Genomic DNA, 21,557 nt, shown 5'->3' with positions numbered 1-21,557 from the left:
TGAGGAGTGTTTGTCTAACATGAAAAAGAGAGACCTGGGAATCAGGTGCAATGCCCTAGAGCTCCCCTTCTTGACCTGATCATCTCCATTACTTGTAAACTTTAAATTATTATCAAGATTGGTCCTGGGTAAGATCTTGGATCCACAGGAGTTCAGTTTAAAAAAAAAAACCTGATCCCTGTGTTAGTTCAGGGGAAACTGGCCTATTTGACAAGCTTTGGCTCACCCCTATGAATGGGTATGTGAAGAGACTGAGAATTTTTTTGGCTGCTGAAGAATCCCAAGGTATTTCTCAGGAAATCTGACGGCCTTAAAATATTAATTGACTGAACATCAACTCCAGCAACTAACAAACAGTGCCAGAAAGATGCTAAAGTCAACAACTGCAGATCAAAGCCCACCCTGTATTTGTGGATGTAGTTGTCGTTAATAACTGGCCATTCCTCCTAGACTCAGCGCGTTGCAGACAGAAATGATCGGCCTCAGCAGGACTTTGGGTCTGTCTGGCTTTGCCTTCTTCATTTCTAGACAGGCCACATTTTATTTCTACTTTTTTTCTAACTTGCAACATTTTTGACTGAAAGCAGAAAGAAGGGAAGAATTCTCTTCAATCTCCTATCCTTTCTTTTCTTTTTTTTTCTTTTTTTTTGTCTCCAAGTCAGCTAAAAAGACTGAGTTTGTACCATATCCAAGTACCAGGATATCATAGAGGTATTTTAATAGCTGGTTCCTGCCTATTAAAACCCGGATTACTACCATGTGTGTTTGTGTGCCGGGGCTACAATAATAAAATAACAGAGTGTGGCTTAAATGACAGAAATTTACTGTGTCACAGTTCTGGAGGCTGGAGGTCTGAAATCAAGGTGTCAGGAGTGCTTGTTCCTTCTGAGGGCTGTGAGGGAGGACCTGTTCCAGCCCCTCTCCTTGGCTTGCAGTTGCCTCCTTCTCCCTGTGTCTCTGCCCACTGTCTTTCTTTTGTGAGTGTCTGGGTCCAGATTTTCCCTTCTTATAAGAATACCAGTCATATTGGATTAGAGGCCACCCTAATGAACTCACGTTAAGTTAAAAATTTATTACATCCGCAATGACATTATTTCCAAATAAGCTCACATTCTAAAGTTAGGGGGATTAGGACTTCCAGATATGAATTTGGGGGAGACACAATTCACCCCATAACACCATCTCAGCTTGTGTGAAAGAGACACCGTCTCCCAACCTCTTGATTTAGCCAGTTTCCTTTTTTATGGTCTGTCTTTAGCAACACTCCCTCTTCCTCCTTGTGTTCATCAAATGTCTGATGGACAGAAACTCTGCACGTGAATATAAGGAATGCTGGGATTTGTACTGAGTTTTGCCGTTGACTCATGGAGGGGGTGAAACTGGGTCTGAGGGCCATAAGACACTTGAATATCGCTGGGACTTTCTCTTGCTTCCGTATGTTCCTTTCTGCCTGTTGGCTTGATTCTCATGCCAGCTGCTCAGGCGAGATAGAATCCGTGGCTACAGATAATTCTAGGCTTATGTCCATGGAGTCTCAGGCTTCCAAGAAGTAAAAGCAGGCATTTCACTGCCAGTTCCTGCAAGAACAAACGCAAGGAAGGCTTTTTATAGTTCTCACTTTGCCGATATGTTCACCTCTGGACCAGTCGCTGTGGCTAAAAATGGATGGACTTTATCATGGCTTATCGGCTCACACCCCATGCCCTGCGATTGGGGGTCTGTGAGCAGGGGTAAAGTGGTTTGAAAGAAAAACAGACAGTAGAGACAGCAGACACACTTCTATGCTTTAGCACATTTTCCACTTCAAACATCTTAGAAAATGATGTTTAATCTCTTATTTCAGAACTCATTCAATTGAAAAAATGCAACGCTAATGATATTTACAAGTTGCTTCAGTTCCTTTTAGCAATCATTTTGTAATTTATCATACTCTTTATCTCCTTCTTTTGTGCAATATTTGCTGTTTTACATTTCAGAATATTGTCCTAGATACCTACCATGTTGTGTCTGTGTGTGTACATGCATGTTTGAGTATGTGTTTATTTACTTCTAAAAAAAACTACAAAACCGTGGTTGAATTAGTTTTCTCCCCTTTATTGCTCAACTGCTTACCAATAGGAAAACAAAATCATCCTCTGGGATGTGTGTTGTGAATGGATTTGAGACAATGTAGTCATTTCGTTAAATACGATGCCTTCAAAAATTGGAGGCAAATAGGGAGTGGTAAACACGCATTCCTCCATGACCTCACTGTTACATTATATGTTCCCATAGTAGTCAGTCTGTTTTAGACCAAATGATTCCAAATAAATACAACATATTGGAAAACAAGTAAAAATAATTGGAAAAACATTTATGTCTAGGCTCAGGGAACTCTTATTCCTTCTTAAGGAACTCCAACAAATGTCTTACATGAAAGGCAATTCCAGTAGTTTTAGTATCAAGCTAGATAAAAACTGAACTAGATCAGCAAACAGAGGACACAGAAACCCACAGAGCTCTGTATTGGGAATACCAATTCTGAAGTGGTAGTTACTGATCTTGGCAGATGTTTTCCCTTCTTTCATACAAGGACTTTCTACCACATTACATATTTTGATTAATTCTTATTTCTCTAAGTTTCTTCTAACACTCTGCATCCTAGTTAGCAAACAGTATGATGGAAATATTGATAATGACATTTGAAGTGCTTAAGAGACCAGGTCCGGAACAGGCCTCGCTGATTGAGCTACTTCAAAGGCTAACCATCCTCTGCTACGTCGTAGGTTAGAGTCCACTTATGCACGCTTCCATAAAACTGGTTATCCTGAAGGGTCTTTAAAATAATTACTCCATAAACAATAGAACACTATGGTAGATGGGTGGATTATGCAAACATGTATTTCCAGTTCAAGGTTAAGACATCCTGGGTGAGATTCTGAGGAATTAGAAAATTAAATCTGCATACAATATTTTCTCTGGGTTTAGTTAGAAGAACAACAGCTCAGCTAGAAACTAGCTTTCTATAACTGCTTGTAATTTTCATATGGCCATCCTCTTCAAGTACCAATATGGCTACGCTTGTCATCTTTCTGTTTCAACAACCCACTGGATCAAGAAAGTGAATTACTGGTTTAGTGAGTCCAGTTGTTGTGTCAGGAAAATCTGCACAGAAAATTCCACAGTCTTATGAAGATTTTGTTTGAAGTGGTTGCACTTATCTTTTTATCTTTTTCTTTAGAAATAACATCACGTGTGTTTAGAAAGGCTAAGCGTTTCTGAGTTTATTAAGTGTCTTGAGTAATCCCTGAGATGCACATTGTTTTTCTCACTCCTGGAAACCAGAGGCGTGGGTGATTTATTCCAGATTCTCCTTCTCTTACTTCACACCCCACGAAGCCACTTTCATAGGACTAAAAACTCTAACACTGATCTCTGTTCTCTTCCAGATTCCCCTAATGTACTAGCTCTTTAATAATCCGTCTCAGTTTAAGACTCTGGGTAGAACTCTTCCCACTTACTGTAACATAGTGAGTGTTTTTGTTTTTCACAACTGCATTATTCTGATAACTTCGGTAGCTATCAAGGCAGGAAAATGGGAATTATCCAGTTGGCCTCACCACATCATGTTTCTCAGAGGTCTTCTTAATAATATTTTGATTGTTATTTCTGACCTTTTAATTTCCATTCAGCATACAATATTTTCTCAGCCTCAATTTCTGACCTGTATTGAGACTTCTCAGATATACGTATTAGCCTGAGACTTCTCAGATACACACATATATAATATATATTTTAGAGTTGTTTTATCTGAATTACTATTACTAGATATAAAACATTGTTGGCTATTAGCAACAAGAGATTATCCATTAGAGAAAGAATATAGTATTTTTCATATAGAAAGTGAATCAGTTGCATATTTTAAGGAGTAATTAGTTCCATAGACATTGGATTTCATTTACTCAGCATATAAATGGGTTGATAGTTCAAATGAATTATTGCCAGGTTGATTCAAATACCTCCTTATTCACATTTGTTCAGCCTTGTTTTGCTCATGTAAGGACATTTCCCCAGATTCCAATTGGTATTCATCAAACATAATTTGCAGTCATTCCAAATGCTGATAATATAATGTAAAGTATCAGAAACTAGTACTTTCCTTGCATAAGTGAATGGAGTGTAATATTAAAGTGAGGACATACATTTAAATACATCCCATTTCGTGTTTTAAAAGACATAACTTAAACTTATGAAAAACGATTACTTCTTTATAATCTTCAAAATGATATTTTATCAATGAATAATAGCTTGGGTCATCCCTGGGGTTAGTGCTCTGACATTCAGTATAATAAACAGATACAAAGAATTCCTAAATTATCCTTTTTCATCATATATTACAGAAAGTGCTTACACATGGCACACAGTCACCTTTTAAAATTTCACAAATCCTTTTGTAAGATTACCATCTTACATATACTTCCATTCATGGTGTAAAACGAAAATTGATGATATGTAAATAATTTGGAAAAAAATTTGTGAATTTAAGCAGAGACTATTTTATATTTTGATGTTCTAAACTGTTGTGGCCAAAAATCTTGATGGTCTTGTCCATATCTCAGCATGTCTGTAGTTTAGATATTTAAACATAAAATGAGAGGAATTTTACTTTTACTGTCACTCCGCACGTCCCACATAATTCCTCATTTCTTAGAATGAACAGTGAGTAGTAGGGGACCAGGGGCTGGAACTATTCCCCTGATTCCAGAGATCAGTTTGTTTCAAGAAACATTCTTACTCGACTATATGTGGAAGAAACATGCAAAGGAAAGACAGTGGGTGTGATATCCACCATAAATTTCAGCAAATAAATGTCTTCTTGCTTCTGGGTTATTAACAAATTTCTATAAAACCATTATTTTTAATACCTGAACAATTAACATATGGTAAAGAATATGAAAGTGAAATTTAAATAGAAGATACTGTGCTATAAACCAAAATTAAGCCCATAGCCAAGACATTTAATAACCTATCCTTCCCTCCTCTTCATGCAGCACTGAAACACAAAATACTCGCATATTACATAAAGAAATCAATTTACAAAATATTCAAAAGGAAACAAAATATCATAGAGAATCCACCAAGTGTTTCACACATAGTAACAAAGCAAAATATATTAAACTTTGGACTACCAATTTGCATCACTACAAGAAGTCTAACAATGCACTACTTACAAGACGGACATCTCAAATAAGTTGACTCAAAGAAGGAAAAATTAAAAATCAAACATCACTCAGGCAAATTCACATCAGGGCACTGCAATATTAATATGATCCAAACTGTCATTCAGGATAAAAACATTGGTCAAAATGGAGAGAGAGAACTGTTAACAATGAATTTGTAAAAGCAATAAAATTCCAGTCAAAATGTGTGAAGACATCTTTGGGAATTTCTCAATTCTTCTCTCTTCTAGTTGCTATTTGATATTGATATGTATGTGGGTACTAATACGTAGGTACAGTTATCTTCCATTCTTCTTTATTCGCTACAGTGTCTGTTAAACAAATTCAGTTTGGGATGTAAATAGATAATAATTTTACTCATTTCTTTATAAAGTGTTTTGAAACTCAGTTGAAGCTTTTAGTATCTCAAATCAGGGGAAAATAAAAGGAATAAACATTTGAAGCACCAGTTTGAAACCCTAGTGAAGTCAGAGAATGTAACAGAAATAGAATTGTTTGCACATCTTAAATGACATGGATCAATTAAATTCTTTTGCTTTTCCCAACAAGTTTAGGTTATCACATAGACTGATCTGTAGCATATAGTTAGTGCAAAAGGAAATTGTAGAAGCAAAAGGAGACAAATGATACATTTGGATCTAGCCCAGTAGATTGGTGGACGTTTCTATACCGCAATCTTTGGAAAAGTTAAAATGCACTCTCGTGTATTTTTAGAAGAACTAGGCTGACAGTGTTTATAATGGGAGGTGAAGGAACTGGATCAGATCGATGTGCTATGATCCAAAGTGCCTCAGCTCAACACTCCCAAGGGGCCAGTTAAAGTTTATAATCCTTCTTATTGTAGCGGTTATTTGAGAAATAATTGCTGGCATGGGGGGATTTCTTTACTGTTTTTTTGCTGAGCTAAGTAGATTAAATCAAGAGTGTCTCAAGTTTTCTTTTTTTTCCCCTCTATTTAAAGCAACAAATATATTCAGAATCTCCAGAATGTCAGTAGAACACTGGAGGCAGAAATACCTAACAGCGCTATTTTTTATTGTTCACCTGAACTCATGTTTATAGGTAACAGTCATTTCAAAGGTCGATGCAAGGGAGTATGACCCAGTATATTATGTCCCTTAAAAGGCAATATAAAAGCCTAAGTAAGATATCATGATTAATATGCCACGTCCAATATGTCAAATCTAATGCTTAGAAAATATAGATTGCGCTTGTTTGACATGTCAATGTAATTAAGTCAAAATTGTTATAACACACTGAGACCAAACCTGATTCTAATAGCCAAATTATAAATATGTATTTATTTTCAAAATGCATTTTAAACAAATACGTTTTTGATTATATATGCTTCTCCTATTTTTTTTTAAACTGTCATATCATCTATTACATTCAGGTAGCAAATCATTTTTCTCTGAATAACAGGTACATCATTTCAAAAGCTTGTTGAAAATGCTGTGTTAGGATTATTCAAATATTTTAATACAATAAATAGCTTTGAAGAGTAATGTTTGAGAATGATATACATAAATATGATTCTTATAAAATTTTAACACTAAAATTTGATGAAGGAGAAAATGGGGCATTGTAAATGAGTTTTCATTTTTGTAAATATCACCTAAACATATCTGAAACACTCAGGGAATATGGCCTTTCTAGTCAATTTACACCTTTAAAATCAACAGTGAGTGTTTAAATATTAAGATATACTTAAAAAGACTTTGAGAGTCTGTTAGGTCATCCATGGTTAACAAAATTTAAAAAAAATAGAAATCCAAATGTTCAATTTTTATAGTATTTCAGTTTTCAAAACTGATTCACTGTCATTACCTTATTTAATTTCCCCAAACTTAAAAAAAAATTAATATCAGAACTGAATCTAGTCTTTTTTTGGTGGCTTATTTTAATCAACCAGCTTGTCAATGGAGAAGCCATGAGGACAAGAACACAGCTCGGAATGTGCAATAAATAATATGATTTACTCTTGGACAAATAATATCATATTGAACTTCCCTTTGAGATCTCAAAATATTTTCCCAAGCATACTCAGTTCTACAATTCTTTTAGCTCCTATACAGACTAGCCAATTTATCTCTAAATCTCACCTCTGCATCTTTTTCCTGTGGAACTGATTCCTCTTTTATTGGTCATTGAGCAACCTTGTATGATCATTGTTAGCTTACATATCTGCTGATTCTTTGAAAGAAGAGTATGTCTGTTAAGTCCATCTGATCTAACATGTCATTTAAGGCAATCTTTCCTTATTGATTTTCTGTCAGGTTGATCTGTCCATTGATGAAAGTGGATATTAAAGTCCCCTACTATTATTGTATTGCTGCTTATGTCTCCTGTTAGAGAACTCTGAGGGTGTTTTTTATTCAATTTTATATATTAAATGTAGAACTTAGTGACTAAGGTATTTAATAAGTAAGTTAAATGACTAAAATAAAAGATGCAGTGAAATCAAAACATGTTAGAGAATGTATCTTTTCCTGAGTAGAGATTTTAGCAGCCATAAATTCTGCCCATATTTACATGCCTTATCCATTATTGAATTTCTACAGAGTACAGTGGATATGCACATTGAAATTTGGTAACTAATGGTTGGTAGCAGGAGTGGGCTCTTCAGGGTTAGAAGATTTGGTCCCTAAGGGTCATGCACCATTGTCAGATGACATAGTAAGGTTCACACTGGACTACAAACTAGTGCAGCCAATTGGGCACGTTGTCCTCATTGTGTCCAAGGAACCAGGCAAGAGGAGGAGCTCGTCTTGGTCGGGGTGACTGACCCTGATCAGCTGGAGAAAGTATAGCTTCTGTTATTCATTGAGGGCAGGAAGGAAATGTCTGGGGCTCAGGTCAGCCCCTCGGGAGCTTCTTGCTACTCCGTTTACCAATTAGGGCTGTGAATGGACAAGTGCGGCAAAAGGAGCCCAAGAAAGGTATGTTCGTCAGCGGCTCTGCTCCTTCAGGAAGGAGAGTTTGGATCTTACCACCAAGTAAGCCAGTCGACCCAGCAGAGGTGCTGGCTGCGGCCGACAGACTTAGACGGGATACTGGGTGATGAGTACCAGTGTGAAACCAAGAACAGCTGCAGCAATGGGAGCTGAATTTGTCCTATTCATCTCCCTCTTCTATATTTTCATCAAAAGAAAAAGCCCACTAGAACTCTGGGGGAAGTGTTCCTTCAGCATGTTTGTAGAAGTTCGTCTATGTGGCAATAGGGTGAGACTGTGGTAACCGTGGAGATGCACCACTCGGGTCTTTGTCAAAGTGGTTCAGTTAACTGACAGCCTCCAGCCTCAGTGTCTTCAGGATCTTCCTTAGCTTTGAAAAGAGGTCACACTCTTTTCAGAAAGCCTGAGCCAATAAATGATAATGGGAAGTACACCACAAGCAGGCTATTTCTGTCCGATGCGCTGGACATTTTCCCTCCAGACTTCCCCACTGGAATGACTGTGCTGGACGTGGGTTGCAGTCCAATATCCTATCTGCCTAATCTTTCTTACTTCACCTTTTCTCATGTGTCAGATATGCATATTTGTTTGAAGAATTTCCTTGCCCATTTCTCCTTCCTTCTTTTATCACTCATTGAGGTTCTCCCCTAATAAACTGTCTGGACTTTTAACTCCATTTTTATATCTGTTTCCCAAAGCATCCAGCTGACACATACATTTCACCAAAATTATAACTTATAGGAAATAAAAGTCTTAAGTTTTCACTTAATATACTATGAAAATGTTGCTGTTGTGTATTTTGGACTGAATGTCTGTATCCCTCAAATATGTGTATGTTGAAGCCTCTGCCTCCAGTGTGATAGTATTTGGAGATGGGGCCTTTGAAAGTACTTTGGGTTAAATGAGGTCATGAGGTTAGGGCCCTGGTATCATGAAATTAGTGTCTTTATGAGAGGAAATATGTCTCTATAAGGATGCTGTCATGTGAAGAAGAGGCCTTGTGATCACAGAGCAAACTGGTACCTGCCTACAGATCAAGAGAAGAGGCTTAAGAATAAAAGGTACCTTGCCAGCACCTTGATCCTCTACTTCTCAGCCGTCACAAGTGTGAGAAATGAAATCCTGCTGGTTAAGACACCCAGTCTATGGTATTTTGTCATGGCAGCCTGCGCAGAAACACAGTGTGCATTATGGTTTAGAATTTGTTATCTCTATGAATGTATTGTAGATTTTCTCCATTATGCAGAGCTACTTTCTCACAAATCATATGAAGTGCAGCTCTCCAATTCACACGAACTCTCTCATCTTTTCCTTCCATCACACAATATAAAACAGGAATGAATTATACACATTACACAGGAAAGGCTGTAATATATGATCTCAAGGATCAGAGCATTTATTAAGAGTGTTGTTAACAAAAATCAGATAAAAGACAGAAAAGAGCTCTTGTACAAATGCACATCAAAGCATATTTCTCAAATGAATACTCTAAAGGCATTTCAGAGGCAGATATGCGAGAGAGTAATTGGAAGAGATACTCTGTTACTAAACTTTACTCCTGCAAAAATTCTCTCACATAAAACTAATTATGAGAAAGTGTCTTGCAAATAATATATACAAGTTTAATACTTTACTTTAAAATTGAACAGATTTGTATTCACTCAGAGTACACAAACTTTCTCAGTAAAATAAGTTTTACAAAATGGAACTTCTAGTAAGGAGGTAAATGAAAGCCACCAAACTTTCTATTCTGAGTAGAAGAAAATGTTTCATTCTTTCTTTCTTTTCTATTTATTTTTGTAAATTGGACAAGATTTATAATGGAAGAATATTTTGCACAATGAAACAAAACCTATGCAAATGATGTAAAACAAAGTTCTGTGAAGCAAATCAAAGCACCAAACATATTTTTCGTCTATGTCCAAATTGCCCTCCTGCTATGACTTGGAATTTATAATGGACAAAAACATAACGAACATGTATACATGCAAAAAAAAAAAAAAACACTGTAGGAAATACTGGAAGAAAGAGGCTTGTTAACCACCTTAAAAATAGCGGCATTTACTCTGACAATCTTCTACAAAATAGCTTTATTTCCATGCTTGTGCGAAAAACAAAATCATCAAAGGAGTCATCATTAAATACATGGAGAGGAAAACCTTGCAAGATTTGCAATTCTCCTAGGTAGAAATGAAAAGCAAACTTTGATGATTACGGTGAATATGACATTTTCTGGATAAACTCCATCAGAAACTATAATATTATAGAACAATACCAGAGTCTTAACCAAGAGGAACGAGCACTGGTTACTACAGTTCAGGAGAGCTGGTTGTGCTCAGATATAAAGTGAGATATTTTATAGGAAAGAGGGCCTGTTGATTGCTCACCTGAAAGCCATTTAACTGTCTGGCATCTATTACTTGTAGGAGCAAACGAAGAGAGGACAGCATTTTGAGTAGAGTCAGACCTTACAACATGTCCAGGTGGCCCAGTTATTGCATCCCTGGTTTAAAGACTCCCATCCAATATATTAAAAATGCAACTTAATCTGACTTGGAAAATTGTTATTTTTTTTTTCAGACTGGATGAGAATTTGGCAAGATTCATGTAATAGAATGGTTGCTGTTTCTGCTAGAACTTTCTAAAATGGTACTGGGAAAGAAGAAAGGTAAAAAAAGAAAAAAAAGATCAAAAAACAAAAACAGTTCCTTTTAATTTTGAAATATTACCAATAAGAAAATTTGGCCAGAAAACATTTTAAATAATTTTTCCTAGCATACAGTATGTAATAGGAAGCTTCTGACTTATCATAACTAGAGTTTATTAAATGGACACAGGATACCTGTCTGTATTAGCAAAAAAGGCGGCACAGAAAATAAAATAGCAAATAGATATTTCTCTATAACATAGCTTTGGGTGGTACTGAAATCTGGTGTTAAGTACTCTTGATTAGATATAATATAGCACTATGTTTAAAGTTTAAAAGTAAAGAAGACAGAGAAACATTAGGTAAAGAACATGTATGAAACACTCATTCTTTAAGACTGATTCTTTTGTGTCAATGTTTGCTATGGAAAAACAACTTTCTAAATATTGGTAATAAAACCAAAACCTCAATAGATAATGCTCTGTCCTTGTAGAATTTACAGAGTAGTGAGAAAAGTTGCTAAATTAAAATAAAAATAAGAATAAATTGTTAATGGTGACAATGAAGAATGGAGCCAGGACGGCAGTCAGAGCCAAATCCCTGAGGTAGGACATGATCATGTTTGACGGGGAAACAAACAAATAAACAAACACACACAATCTCCCACTGTGAAAAATATTTGGAAACTTCTAGAGGAAGCAATATTGAATTGGTTTCTTCACTGTAGGATCTCTTAAAACCATTGCTAGTCTAATACATGTCATAATTCCCCATAAGATGAGAGGCGTGGGGTCCGGCACTCCTCCAGGAATGAACAATTAAACTCTCTGAGCATCTTACAACTCTTAAAAAAGATGTCTTTTTTTCTTAGGAGGAGAATCTTCTCAGTAGCACTCAGCCAGTAATTATCTCACAACAAAAGTGATGGAAGTCAGTGAGCTTCTCATCCAGAGGACACAAAAAGAAGCAGATCACAAAATGTAAGTAAAGTTACATGAGACTGAGTTTAGGACGTAGAGTGCATGGTAGGAAGTGATTAAAAAGGAAAAAAGATAAAGATTTACTAACTTTGGTCTGATAAGCCCTGGATTAATGTATGTTATATGGGAAGTAGGACGAATTTAATGACAATAGAAAATAGGGGCCAAAGCCTAACTTGTTAGATGATTGGTCCTGGGTTCTAGATGGACGACCTGGCAGTGGTCAAGTGCAAAGTGCCCAGCAGGCAAGGACATTCTGACTTTTCTTCACGTGTCTCTGCTTTGCTCACCATCACCAAAGGAGGAAAAGTCGCTTTGTCTCATCAGTGAGCTCCAGAGAAAGAATGAAAACACGCTCAGCCTGGTGCTACCGACATGCCTTTAAATCTTTCCGCCTGCAGAGAAAATGTTTTGCTTTGTTTTGCTTTTTCTGTTTGCAGCCCTGTGAGATGGTCACGTGAGCAGTATTTACTCCTCAAGAAGAGGTCTGTGAATCCCTAGCTTTTTCTATGACCCGGTGAGTAAGCTATTTCTGGATGAAGAACAGAAAACCCATTGTGCCTGCCTGTTTCAGCAAAACACTCCAATCCAGCCTCCATCAACTGCACAGTTGACAGTTTTCTCTAACATTCTGATTTCTGTGACTCGTCTTTCAAGTTGGTTCTGAATACAAAAGGGGAAGAAAGCATGTGTTTGTCATCCATGAAATGATGACTCTACAGAAACATCAGTTCCCAGAACCCGACGATGTTCCGTGGTACCGTAGGGCCAGGAAGGTGTTCTGTCAGGAGCTGTGTGCCTGGACAACTCATATTTGGGAGACAATGCATGAATAATGAATGCAATAGCTATTTATGGAACATCTACTAAATGCCTATTAAATGTTGAACAATGGCATCTCTTTTAGTCTTCATGGTAAACAGGGAGAATTTTGGCACCAGAGAATGGATTAGTATTGAAGGTTTCTCATAGTCACCTAGGGAGCAGGGACACCTTGAAGTAGAAAGTAGCAATTTGCACACTCTACCTGGCTACACTTCCTTCCATTAGGCACGCTGTCAGCAGAATCCATATTCACTGTCAAACCTGACTCCTCGGGGGGCTGTAAACATTTTTCATGGTTTCTAACTTTGTTCATCTACTTCCTATCACTGAATATAGACAGTTAACCACAATGAACAAATACTAAAGAAATACTTGAATGTGGTAAAGGACAAAAACAAAACAAAACAAAACAAAAACACTCCAAGAAGATAAAACAATCCAGAGAAATAAAGAGGTGATATGCAAAACAGAAGCACATTTAAGAGTGATTATAATTCATATGAACAAAGAAATTTGAAAGCGTATCACGTTTATAACTAATAAAAAGTGGTCATGAGAAATAGTCAGAATTCTAGGAATCTAACAAGGTAATTTTGAATATTTAATCGTGAAACAAGTAATCACAGAAAATGTTTGCGGAAGAGTTGTCCCTGATGACTGCAGCAGTGAACTAAAGGCCAAAGTGATGAGATCAACTTGGAACATAACGCAAAGGAAAAACGAGAGGCAAGTGGTCTCAAAGAGGGGCGATGGAAAGGTTTCAATGTCTTTTCATACATCCAACAAATATCTATGAGGGCAGTTTTTATTTTAAAAAAGGCAATGAGGTAGGTGTCAAAAAGGTAACAAAGGTGATATTTGGGTAATGTTTTGGGGTATTGAGAAAGTTAAGGGATAAAGTCAACAGGCCCCGTAAAGAGATTTGCCGGTTCAGATGAAAGAGCAAAATCAAATTCATAATAAAAATAAGTTTCATTGAGCTGAAGATGTGACTATTCTGCTTAAAAGAGCCCATCTCATACCAAATAGGACTAATGAGAGAAAGAACACACCCCTCCCCAGTTACACATTAATGATATAAAAAGTCAAAAAAATTACAGTGAAAATGATGAAAAGTCTCAAAAGAAAAATGTCAAATTGTTTATAGAGCAGAAGGAATTAGAGTTGCAATAAGATTCTGCAGAATTTATTTCTAGGAGCTGTATGAGCACTAGAATCTGTAAGAGTGCAAAAAAGTCTCATATCTGAATGACTTCTAAGAGTAAAGTGTAACAAAAAATAAAAAAAATTTAACATAAGTTATGTGAGAAGTTTAACAACTATAAACACATCTGAAAATTGTCTGCATATATTTATTCAGAAAAAAAACCACAGGAAATAAGGAATGAAAATGTGAAATCCAAGAAACAGTGGTAATCAAAGGAATTATTAAAAGTTAAATCTAATTCAAGAGTCAGTCTAGATGGGCAAACATCTAGCTTTATCACTTTTAGTTGGATAAGCACTGTATCCTTTAGTGCCTGAGTTTCTGTATCTACAGATGGGAATAATTCTGGTCCTTAGCTCTGAGGACTATTATGTGCATTAAATGAGATAATATTGGAAGGCGTTTGTACAGTGGCTGATGACTTGTATGTGTTATGTGTTGTGCCTGTTCCTCCTCTCCTCCTCCTCCTCCTCATCCTACTTCCCCGCCTCTTGCTTCTCTCTCTCTTCTTTCTTTTTTCCTCCTCCTCCTTCTTCTTGCTTCTCAGGAAGAGTGAGTAAAAATATTGATTAGAGAATATTCAACTGTTCTCCTCTAAGCCACCAATCAAAAATAATTTCTCACACCTTGTGGAGGAGCCAGGAAGAGAAATGCTGTAAAGTCAGAAATGTTCACCCAACATTATTCCCTTTGAGGAAGTCACGTCAGAAAAATTCCATAGGAAAAAATGATCAGAATCAATGTCCTTGGCTAAGAAAGCTCTCTGCTGATGACATAATTGGATGTAACTCAATATTCCACACTAGTGTATATGTGTGTGTTTTTAGGAGCACAGGTGTATAATTATGCAAATTTTGCATGGTCTAATACAACTAACCAAATACTGAAATTAATAATTGATCTCGTAAAAGTCGACCATGGACCATGCGTAAGAGTGACAGCAGCTATCAGTGATCATGTTCTTTCCCTAGTCCTCCTTTAATTCAGAAATACCCCTAAAAGAGGACATAAACTGGCCTATTAGAAACACGACTGAAATATATAGATAAAGAGAGGAGACAGGCTAGAGATGGATAGATACCAGACTTACTCCTGATAATCCTTTCGCCCTGCCTGTTACATGAGTACATTCTCTGTAGCTTTTTTTTTTTAATTCAGTGGAGACGGTCAGTAACTTATGCTAGGTCAGGCAAGACGACTTCTTTTTATAATCCCTCTATTAAGCCTCCATTTTAACAAATTGAATAGAATTTTTAAAAATAATATTTATGTCGTATTTTCTACTTCCAGCTTACTCTTTTGCCAGGTATTTAGGGTATAATTCTGAATACAAATATAAGGAAGGAAAACTCTCCTATTAATTAAGGTAAAATTGACATCTTACAACATCAACTCTGTAGAAGTTACTTTTGATGATATCCAATGGGATCGAACTAAGATAGCTGTTTAAAAGAAAACCTCTGATAATTTTGTGCATGTGACCTGAAAAGTTGCCTGTGGGGAGCTAGAAAAATTTCCTTAAAGAATGTTTCTGTGTTTTCCAATACTTATGACTCAGCCATAAGTACCCTATGAAATCCCTGTGCCTTTTGGGATGATCAGTGTAGAAAAATGAAGAATGATTAACTGGTAGTAGCTGAGAAATCTCATAAACATTCATTTCTTTGACTGATTTGGGGGATTCCACTCCATAATCATATGTCTTGAGAGAACAGGGTCTCTAGGTTAAGAGAACACGAGCTGGGTACTCAGTGACTAGTCTGTTATATGCACATGTGTCTGCTTGATGCCTTGATGGCATTTGAGGACAGACTGAATAGAAAACTAATGTAATTTCAGATTAGAAATACATATTATGATGCTGTAAATGCATATTATAAAAACTAAGATTGAAAGTGTTAGATACAATCTTTAATCATCTCAAAGATATTTGGTGTATTTTATAGACCAAAAGGTGTACCTGTCTGATAAGGAATCAGAAAAATTATTTTCTATTATATTCACTTTTGAGATATGTGCAAGGTTAATTCTTACTCTAGTTTGATTTTTTTTTTCTTTCTCAAACCACACCCAGTGAGAAATAGGTTGGGGAAATATAGCATCTCTAACTGTAGATAGAAGTCTCAGAAGACTATATCATTGGGTCAGCATTAGCCTTAGACAGGGTGAGTTGCACAAAAGCATTCCTTACGTGGGAAGAGACAGGTCTGATGAATTTCAGGCGCGGGTTGTCTACATTCAGACCTCTCTGCTTACGATTCCAGTCGGGTTCTGCTAGAGCGTGCTTCAGTAACTAGGTGAGAGTAAGGCAGCTTCTCTCTGTCTGTGTAAGAAAGCAACACTTCTTAACACGATGACTTTTTTTGGAATATGAAAAGTTCCAATGGCAGATTGGCAGATTGTGGGGCCTTGAGATGAACTTTTGCGGAGTTATAGTCATATATAAGCGTACATGACATGTTTCCTAAAAAAGAGTTGGTTTGGGGGAAACAAGCCAAAAGTGCATAGGATTAGGGGCACGCATGGGTAGTGAGTAACTCACAGCCTCAACTCAAGACTTGTGTCTACTTGCTTAGGACGACGAAGATAATTCCCTCAGTCCCCAGCCCTACTAACAAAGTCCAGTAATTGGATGCTGTTAGTGCAGACAAACAATGAGACTTCCAACCAGACTGTGGAGAATAAAATGTAAGAAAATTTGAGAATGTTTCCATGTTTTCCCCCCAATTTGATATCTGGGGAAGTATGATTACTGGTCTCTCTCAGAATGAACTTTCTCATGAGGAAAAATTAAATAAAAATAAAAATTCAGAACTGTGTGGCTGGAGTGTGCTGTGTAGAGAGTCTTCTTTTATCAGGCAGCTCATGATTTTCACAACAAACTGTGAATTTCAAGATGCAGGATGAAATGGTAGATTCTCGAACTGAAACTCCACATTGCAGAAATCAGATAAATATTTGCAAAGGTAATTCTCTAAAGCATTGTTCTAAAGAATTTATAGTATCCTTCTTACTTTGGCAGTAGACAGAATTTGAGATGACTAAAATGTGTTTTTATTACAAGGGAATAAACCATATGGGTATTCTTATCATGTTATTAAAGCATTCATAACATTTAAAATTCTTCCTTTTCAGAGACACCCAGATGGAAGGAGATTCTTAAAAATTCATTATATGTGATGAATTTTTTATTTTAATTTGTATCTTTTTTTCTCTACAGTTAGTTTATACATGTAGTAGAATAAATCATACATATATACATTTTATAGCTGTTTATTGAGATACATGTTTTTCTCATAAGTCATACTTATCAAAGCTCATGTGTGGTAAACATGATAATAGAATTTAAGATCGTGATTTGCCAACCTACTTTATTTGTGATTAATTTCATAAAATATACCGATTTCATCATTACACTATTAAAACAAAACATCATATTTTTGTATGGATAATTCCTTTTGAAGTTAAACAGATGAAATGGTGACCTGCCACAGATAGAGAATTATTGCTTTGGTTGAAGAGCTAAGTAGATGGCTATTAGTCTTCTGTCTAACACATGAAGATCGTTCAGTTAGGCAGAAGATAACTCATGAATATATAGAAGATTATCAATTACTTTTGCATAATCATCACAGCATGGAAAGTGTTGACTAATGCAATTAATCCATCACATGATACCATTTTAGTATAATTTTCATGTAATACTGTGCAACTGACTTTCCTCATATTACCTCTGGCCTCTGTTTTGATCTTCTCTTAAATAGTCCTGAATAATCAAATTCTCATGTATTATAAAGTTATTCATTTGACATTATTTCTCAGAAGTAAAAATTCTCATAAATCAATGCAAATAAATGCATTTGCTGAATCAATGAAATCAATAAATACAAATAGTATTGTTGTTACATTAATTGTGTAATGACTTAATCTTATTGGGAAATGATTGTTTAAAGAATCCTGGGTGTCAATGGTAAAGCAAATCTTACCTCTGTCTTCAACAATTTTAAAATAAATTTCTTGATCTTATAGTTTTAAAGCTTATAGGTCTTACTTATTAATTTGCAAATATTAAATGTATATATATGTTTACAGCTGTTGTGCTCAAATTACCTTCTCGCGTGTAAGAAGTTAGGAAAAGTCTGTATTTTAAGACTTTTAATGTCTCAACATTTTTATCTGAAATGATTATTTATTATAAATCCACCTTGTAAGCATTGAATTATAGAACCAGATGTCTACCTGTTTCTCCTAACAGCACTTATTTGAAAGGCATGCTAATTTTTATAGTCATTGCTATCAAATTCTGTGGTTTAAAAGCTGTAAAGACATCACCTAAGGAGAGCTTTAAGTGACTGATGCTACGCTGTCTCCCAGAATAATTAATTCAGAAACTCAGAGGGTAAAATACAGATATCAGTCATGGGTAAACCCTAATTAATCTAATACACAAGCAAGTCTGAGAGCCAGGGCTGAGAACTGCCTATAAGCATCGTGTGTGTATTTGGACACCGTGAGCTGAACGCCACCTGAAAAAGACGACTGTGGCGGTGCTTTCACAGATAGTTTTTCTTCCTTCAACTTAATGATTTTTCTTGGACTTACCATTGTTTCCACATTGCAAAAGCCTCTAACTGTATATCACGTTCTGATAGCACTAATCCCCAGAGATGTTGAATTTTCAGCCGTTCTCAATTTTTGCTGCAGATTGAAATTCTCTAGGGAGCTTTGAAAAACTCAGGTACTTCAGCTGATTCTGAAGCACTGCAAGGCTGAAAACCTTTCCTTTGATCTATATGCATGCTGGACTCACATCGGTGCTTTGGCATTTTTTTTAATCCATTCAAAACACTTATTTTACCACTTTACTATGACTGGATTTAATCTTCAAGTTTTTTTTGCTAAGAAAAAATTTAATGATTATACAGTTATCAATTGCATATTCATAATTAAAAAGGAATACAGCTAGATTAAACAGTCTTTGAAAGTTCAGAGTTTTAAAAAATATTCTTTGTACTTTATGTGGCTTATAGGTATTGCTTTACAGTATTCTAAACACGGCAGGTTACACTGTACAATTTTTAGCCAACTGTTTTGTTTTTTAAACATTTTGCAAGTTTTAGGTGTGCAACATGCTGATTTGATACACTTATATTTTGCAAAATGATTATCACCATAGCATTAGCTAATATCTCCAGCATGTCACATAATTATCATTTCTTTTTTGTGGTAAGAACATTTCAGATCCAGTCTCTTAGCAACTTTAAGTATGTAATACAGTATTGCTGACTGTACTCACAATGCTGTGCATTCAATCCCCAGAATTTATAATATTTTTAGCTCCAAAGTTTGTACACTTCGACAAACATCTCCCCAGATCATCGACCCGCTCCAGCCCTTGGTAAACACCATTCTACTCTGTTTCTATGAGTTCAGCTTTTTTAGACTCTACATATATGTTTGACAGTTTTTGTCTTTCTTTGTCTGACTCATCTCAGTGTAATGCCCTCGTGACCAGCTACTAACTTTTCAATAGAGTTCTACACCTGGGCAAGGGCTTTACGGTTGGAATGCCTACTTGAGATTTAGCATGCTCTGGGCTTTGCCCTGTAATTGAATATATATTATATATCCTAGAACCACTGGTCTAGACTAATATATATATTAGTTCTCAAAGTGTAATTTCTGGACTGCTGGAAAACAAGACACTGGAAAAAGGAACAGCTGGAAAACAAGCCGCACCTAAATTTCCACGAGCTTAAAATACTATATTACATTTGCTTGCTTAAAATGCACATGCTTGCTTTGTTTTAATGTTTTACGCAGTAGATGATCTATAGCGCGTATTATGCTAAAGAAAACTTGGGCTGAGCAATCCTGAGACTGGCCGTAAGGGCACGAAGAGGGCAGATATTTCCTTAGGGTGAAACAATGGAGGGTCCTGGAAAGCCAGATCATCCAGTAACAGAACTTTGTTCTGGCATGAAAGCATGCGGTTAAGCCCAGGGGAAATATTTGCTATCTCGAGATGTCCCGGAGGCAATAACAGGGTAGATTTAGAAATTTTGCATACCCCGAGGAGGGCGAGTGTTCCTGGAACGGATAGGCCTGAAATTAATCAGTTAAACAGCAAGCAGAACTTGAGCTTATTGCATTGAATATCTAAAGCCCCGCCTTTGATCACATTTTTTTCTGAGCTGTATACTCCTAATAAATATGATGTCCACCAGGCTTTCGGGACTCTCGATCCATGAGATCTTGAGTCCCCTCGTCCCATCTTTGCTCTTTACTCTGTCTCTTTGTTTTCTTAAATCTTGTGTCACCTGTCCTCAGACACAGTCCCGAGCTGCGCTAGACACAGCACTTGACCAATAGGAATTTGTCACAAATGCACATTATCAAGTTCCATTTCAGTACTTTGGGAGTGGGACCAACAATCTGGGTTTTAGCAAGCTCTTCAGGTATTTCTCAAGGACGATCAAGTTTAAGAATCACTGGTCTAATCCGTTTTGCCTAAACAGTCTCTAGTCATAATAATTCTGTTAGAGTTTTGTTAATGTGTGTTAGTTTTGCATATTTAATCTTCTTTGAGATCTATTTTTCTATCAAGGTTCTTTCTTTGTAAATATTTTCAAATTATACTCATCTTGTAGCACTACTTTGTTCTCAGTTCAACTCAAGAAATATTAGAAAGAATGGTTATGTGCAGGTAAATAATTTATTGCCTTCATTTAAATACACTTTACATAAGTAATCGCATACAATGGGAATTGGTACTCCTTACAGAATGCATTCCACACAAATACCAAATCTTTTTAAATACTTCTGAGTCTAAATTAAAAATCGTGCTTGATAGTAACTTTTGTATATTCTGGCTCCAGAAAAGTTAATAGACTTGGCAGAAATAATGAGAACCAAAAGTTTGTGGTAAATTGAAGATGAAAATCTAGATTTCATAATCACTCTTCCTCTAATGAATTCTTTAAGGATAATAGAATTCATAACCTCTAAAATAAGTATGGCTGAAAAGAGCTAGTTAGCTCTGTGAAAAAAAGCATTATTATCTCTTTTAATTTTAGCTCTAGCTATAGGACCTAGAGCCATGCCTTGCAAAAACTAGACACTCAAGTATTCATTAAATAAACACTAAAATAAATGAAATAAAGAAATCAGCTTAATTTAAGAGGCATTTATGTAAAACGATGGTACGTACACAAGCGGAATCTGTAATTTGCCATCCCTCCGTCATCCCCCACCCACACACACACAAAGGGAATTTGTTTCCTTTTGGAATTTGAACAAAACTGAGCAGTTTTAGAGGAACAGAAGTGCCATCAGTACACATGAATCACACTGAGTTAGTTGCACACTTGTTTCTAAAATGTACACATAATCCTGGATCACAGGATGAAAGGTGGACAGCTTTACTTAATGACCATTACACCCTGACAGTCCTGCAGTAACTCCCAGGTAAAGGGATCTGATCGTTTTTGTACATTTCTGGCAGGCAGATGTCACTGCCTCAATTGGAAGTAATTGGGAGGCAGGTTGGCCGCCTGAATGCTGAGGCCAAAAAGAACGTTTTTCTAGATTTGAAAGTTGATTTCATTCCTTCTGATTAACACCATTAGAGAAGAGACATATTCCCCTGAGCAACTGACTTTCCTCATCTTAACCCTGGCCTCCCTTGGCTCTTTTCTTAAATAAGCCAATGCTTGTATCTTATAA

This window comes from Vicugna pacos, chromosome 3 (genome assembly GCF_048564905.1).
Source record: "Vicugna pacos chromosome 3, VicPac4, whole genome shotgun sequence".
Taxonomy (NCBI): domain Eukaryota; kingdom Metazoa; phylum Chordata; class Mammalia; order Artiodactyla; family Camelidae; genus Vicugna; species Vicugna pacos.
Note: the sequence above shows the minus strand (reverse complement) of the source record.